Raw genomic sequence first — 6,000 nt, forward strand, 5'->3', positions numbered from 1 at the left:
CTTGGACCATGACAAGAATCTGAATCCTGGGTTGAGGCCTCCTTTGGCCTCCCTGGGTGCCCTTCATTTGGGACCTTCCCCTATATGTCTCTTCATCTGGTTCTTGATTCATATCATTTAATATCATTTTTAATAAATCAGTAATATAATGAGTAAATAAATGGGTTTTGAGTTCTGGGAGCCATCCTAGTAAATGAATCAAACTAGAGGAGGTCTGATATATAGCCAGCCAGTCAGAAGTGGAGGGGAATTTGTGAAACTCAGCTCCTTACCTGTGAAATCTCAGACACCCTGCTGGCATCCAGTGCTTGGTGGTATGAGGAAGCCTCTACACACACATTAAAATTGGGTCCAGAAACCCCTTTTCTCCAGTTTTTCTTGTTGTCAGGGTGGGAGTAATGCTCTTTCTAGATTGTTATAATCTAGATAGTAGAACTCAACTAATTATTTTTTAGAACCAAGTTCATATATGTTCTCTTATCTTATTTCCCTTTGTACTCATCCTTTCTGTTCTTCATGTGAACCTTCTATCTGAAAGCACTTTCATTATTGGCTCAGGAAACCAAACCTAAGATATCTGCCTATCTTAAGTCCAAGCTCCAATGTTATGAAACTACCCCAATTTCCTCAACAAATTTTCCAGTCTCTATAGTTTCATAAGATTTATTATTTACACCTGTTATAACACCTAAAATTCTTGACCTTGTATTATGAATGTTTTTATTGTTGTTTATTGAACACCAACTGGATTAAAATACCCAGAGACATTAACTTCATTTATTAATCTAGACTTTATTGAGGATCTATCATGCTTGATTGCCAGGGTTACAGTGTGACCAAGAGGGACATTGTACTCATGCTCGTAAAACTTACAATCTATTGGAGAAGAAAGAAAGTAAAGATGTGATTAGAAGCCTATGAAGTGCTACAAATGCCAAGTCTCAGTAAATAATAATAATTAATATAAACACACATAATAAATAGATGTGTGATTGAATAAATGTGTGAATAATAATCACTTCTCCACAATTTCCCCCTCTCTTCTTTATATCACTTTTAGCTTAAAATATGTTTCTTAGGGTCTCTGTCACATTATTTGAGAATTTCAGTGTGTATACCTCCAGGAAATATTTTCCACAAAACATTTTCTTTCATAAATAATCAAAAAGTAACTCTTTGTTTTGAAAAAAAATTTTATTTATTTTTTAGAGAGAGGGGAAAGGGAGGGAGAAAGAAATGGAGAGAAACATCAATGTGTGAGGAACATCCATTGGTTGTCTTGCACATGCCTACAACCAGGGGCCTGGCCTGCAACCAAGGCATGTGCCCTGATTAGGAATCAAACTAGCAACCCTTCTATATGCAGGCCGGAGCTCAATCTGCTGAGCCACATCAGCCAGGATGAAAAAGTAGCTCTTTCTTAAGTGTTGGATTTTTATTATAGGACCATAGTTTCAGTGTTTCATTCTCCCTGAGAGCTACTAGCTTACATTAAAAGTCTTTTTAAATATTACATTAAGTAGGACAAATATTTTGAAATTTAACTCAAATTTATAATTTCTAAAATTATACCACAAAAGACAAATAAAGTAATAAGGACATGTGATGAAACTATATTCAAAAGTAATTTATATAGTAAAATATAAGAAAATCCAATGTCAGAGTGAAATTAAATCAATATTAAGTTGAGTCCTGGCTGGTGTAGCTCAGTGGATTGAGTGCAGGCTGTGAACCAAAGGGTTGCCAGTTCAATTTCCAGTCAGGGCACATGCCTGGGCTGTGGGCCAGGTCCTCAGTATGGGGCATGCAAGAGGCAACCACACATTGATATTTCTCTGCCTCCCTTTCTCCTTCTCTTTCCCTCTCTCTAAAAATAATAAATAAAATTTTTTTAAAAATTAAAAATATCAATATTAAGTTGTAAAAGCAATTCAGTTAACTTTCAAACTAGCAATAGCCAAATCCGTTATTTTTACATTCTTTTAAAACTTTCAATATTGCATTTCTAAGGAAAATTTATTGGATAGGCTAATCTGTCACTACTTAAAAGATATTATAGTTACTTTTACTAGTGAGTATTCATGAATACATTCTTACTCAAAAGATAAATAATAAAGCATAGTCTCTAGAGCCAAACAGACTTCATTAGAATCTTGGCTTCAACACCTGTTAACTGTAACCTTAGGCGTATTATCTTTTTCTAAGCCTTGGTTTCCTCAACTGTAAAGTGAGGGTGAATAAAAATAATAACTACCTCACAATGGTAACATTTCAGTATCTCCAAGGAGAGATTATCTCCACCCATAGTGAACTTGCTCAGCATCCTGACTGTAGCATGCAAGCACCACAGTGGAAGGCAGAGATTTTGCTGTCAGTGTTTTTTATACTGTATCTCCAGCTCCTACAATAGAGACTAGCAGGTATAAGATTGCTCAATTAATATTTTCAAATAAATGTATGTGATGTGTTTAACACAATGTCCAGTACTAGGCAAATGCCCACTAAATATCATTATGATTATAATTATTCTGTTAAAGTATTTCCTAATGTTTGACCAATAATTTTTCTAAAACACCAGAAATCAAAAAAACTTTTTGAAAAAAATTAGAAAAAAAGAACATTTTATATATCAAAAAGATTATATTTAATATATAATGCCTAAACAAAACTTCTAATTCTTGCCCTGCTGCTACCATAGTCATTCCATCTCAGTAAATTGGCACTGCTTTTTGCTTAATTGCTTAGGGCAACAATTTTAGGTCATATACATTTTCTTTATCTTCATATCTCACAAATCCATATAAATCTTGGCTCTATCTTCAAGGTGGTGTTGTAAGACATATCCCATGGATCTCTCACATTTCTCCACATTTTGTGAGCAAGGTACTGACTGACCATTTGTTACCAGGCTAAAGGATCCATTTGCCTGGATGCATTAAAGCCCAGTAAAACATGAACAGGAGCTTGCAGCAAACAAAGTAAGGGTTTATTATCTGAAACAGTGGCCCACACCCAGAGCCACAGCTGAGCTAATGCTCAAAGAACTGGCTCCCTGGTGGCTTCTAGGAGTGAGTTATATAGGAGAAAAATCATTAATCATGGTGACTAGGGAAGTTAGGGCCATGGTCAGCATTGTGTTCTCTGCTAATTGGTCAGTGCTAGTGTAGGGGGTAGTTGATCAGTGCATCTGGTCCTGATAAAAATGATGGCGTTGCATTATCTAGTTTCACAAGAATGTAATCAATGGGGTCATTCTGGAGGTGAACTACAACTCAAGCCTAGATGTTATGTTTAGATTGACTGAAACTCTCTGTGGTCAATAGGATTGAGACAGGGTAGTAAGAAACTGGAAAATTTCTTAGCAAATGGAATAGGGAAACTGAGATAGCTGAACACAATGTCCAAGAAATTTACAGCCAGATACAAAAGGTCACATCCCTAGAGATGACATCTAGACCTCAACTGTGTTTAAGCTGCAGGCCCAGAAAAGCAGCAAAAACAGGTAGGTGACAGCAGAACTAACTGCAATGACTGCCCTGCCTCTAACCAATCAGAGGAGACTATAACTCTGAAAGAGCACACCTGAAGAACTGATGAATATTCTACTGAAATCCTCCTCTGAGATCTCCCATAAGATTCCTACCTGCAAAAAAGAGATAAGAGCCTCAAGACAAAGGCCCCGGCATGTGTGTGCCCTCCCTCTGTGGAGGAGCTAGAGCCATTCCCTTTCCTTTCTTCCACCACCCCCAATTCCTCCCAATTCCTTTCTTCACAGGCACAAGTTTCCTAAACTCAAAGGCAATAGACAGCTGGTAGCTTGTCCCAGATTTATTCCCTGAACCCATCCTTAACATCCCTTTTCTCCACTTCCCAGTGATCTAAGGCAGCCTAGCCTAGGCTCTCCTGTTGCTTCTTCTATGCTAAGTCTTTTCTAGCCATGCTTGGAAGGGCTGATCTGTCCCTTGAAAATATACTAATAAAGCCCTTACTCATCCACTTTCATCTCAATGATCTGTAATTATTCACTGTGTCAGTGAGAACCAAGCTTCCTGTAACAAGGACCAAGGCTTTATTCTTAGGGTTATTTGGCACTTACCAGAACTTCATTATCCTGAGGGCTTAATGATTAAGGGAGTGGACATGCCAGGGAGAAGGAGGCAAATGAATCAGGTTGGTATCTGTGGCCAGTTTAAATCAAAGGAAAGAAAGAAGAAAAGATCATATTAAAGAAATGAAGTTTCTATTTAGTTACTGTATCTTCTCCAGTATGTTTATTCAGCACACAGCTTTGGAAGGTAGAGATAGTATCTTTCCCTGGGGCAAAGGGGCAGACAAATTTTCTGTCCAGCATAATAAATATAACATCTCTTTCAGGATCAGAAATCAGGTATGTCTATATCTAATTCTAAAAAGATTGAAATTCCTCAAGTTCAGGGTTTCCTCCTATAACAAAACGCACTGCATGGCTTTTGTTGTGTTGCCCTGTGGAAATTAGGGCTTGGGCAACTCACACAAAAATGCTGACACTGAGACACAGGAACAAAAGTGCGCATCATAGCCTTCCTAGAGGAAATGTCTGATATAAATGCTGAAATATAAGTAAGAGTTTGTCAGATGTGTAAGGATCCAATGCTAGAAAAAGTGTGAACACATTAGAAAAGTTACAGATATTTCGGTAGAGTAAGTGTTGGGTACAAGGTAGAAAGAAGAAAATAAAAGATTAGGAGAGAATGTCTGAAACTTTTGGAGAGGTAAGGGAGTGCTGGGCATTAAAGGTCATGAATTCCAGGATGTGGAATTTAGATATGATCTTGAAGATTATAGGGAGCCACTGAAGAATTTTAAACCTGGATATTTGTGTTTGGGAAAGGTCACAGTGGCAGAAGTATTGAGAGCATTGAAATAGGAAGATTGAAAACCAAGAGACCTTTTAAGTCTCCGATTTAATAAACTGGTTTAGAATTTTTAAGGAATTCAAATAGTGAATGGCAGAAACTTGATGCAGACACCAGCCCACAGTGTCCGAGTCATTGTGGATGAAATGAGACATTCACACTGACTACCGAGACCTGTGGAGGAAAAGGGACAGCATAGCTTTTCTCTCAAGGGGAGCAAAAACTGAGGCCTCAGCCATGACAGACCTTTATTGGATTTCTCTGCCCATTGCATGATGGTCCTCATTTACTATGCACAGATTCGCTTTAGGTGGTTACCTTTTACAGAAAACAAAGGAGCCAATGCCACTAATCACATCACAGAAGAGGGATATTTGCAAATGAAAAGGCAAAAGTGTTTGAACCCCTTACACTCATCCTTGGAAGGTTTAGCATGGATTTTAGGAAGTTACTTTGCAGTAAATGTCCTCAATTCAGGGTGAGGGAGTTTTTTAGCAAGAGCAAGACTCAAAGAGGCCTGGGTACATTGCAGGCCTGATTCCCCACCAGAGAACCTATCCGTGGGCATGAGCCCTGTACATCTCTGAGTGGGAGCTGGGCCCACGCCACATAGAACAGTCTCCTACAGAAGCTGGGTCAGATTAAGGATTTATGTCTTGCAAGATTATGATATTTTCAAGTTTCTCCCCATGTGGATTTCAAATAAAAACTTAGTAAACCATAAAAATATTTGTAAGTCAATTCAGTTATGTTCTTGTTTTCTTATATTGAATATAATCTATTTTGATACCTGAAACATTCTTTTTCTAATTTTTAGTTAAAAAATTTTTAATTCCTAATGTTTTAGAAAAATTATTGGTGAAACATCAGGAAAAACTTCCTCCTGCTTGTGAGGGAGTAAATTAATTACATGGTTTGAAAGTTACAGAACATTAAGTGACAAAATTCAAATGGTTTTTAAACAAAGTCTTTTTTAAAAACTTTCTTTAACACTTTTTAAGTAATAATCAGAGATTATCTATGTTACCAAATTAAAGTGGTTATTTGCCTGCATGCATCAAAGCCCAATAAAACTTGAAGAGGAATTTGCAGCAAAGAAAGAAAA

This window comes from Phyllostomus discolor, chromosome 10, assembly GCF_004126475.2.
Source record: "Phyllostomus discolor isolate MPI-MPIP mPhyDis1 chromosome 10, mPhyDis1.pri.v3, whole genome shotgun sequence".
NCBI classification, from domain to species: Eukaryota; Metazoa; Chordata; class Mammalia; order Chiroptera; family Phyllostomidae; genus Phyllostomus; species Phyllostomus discolor.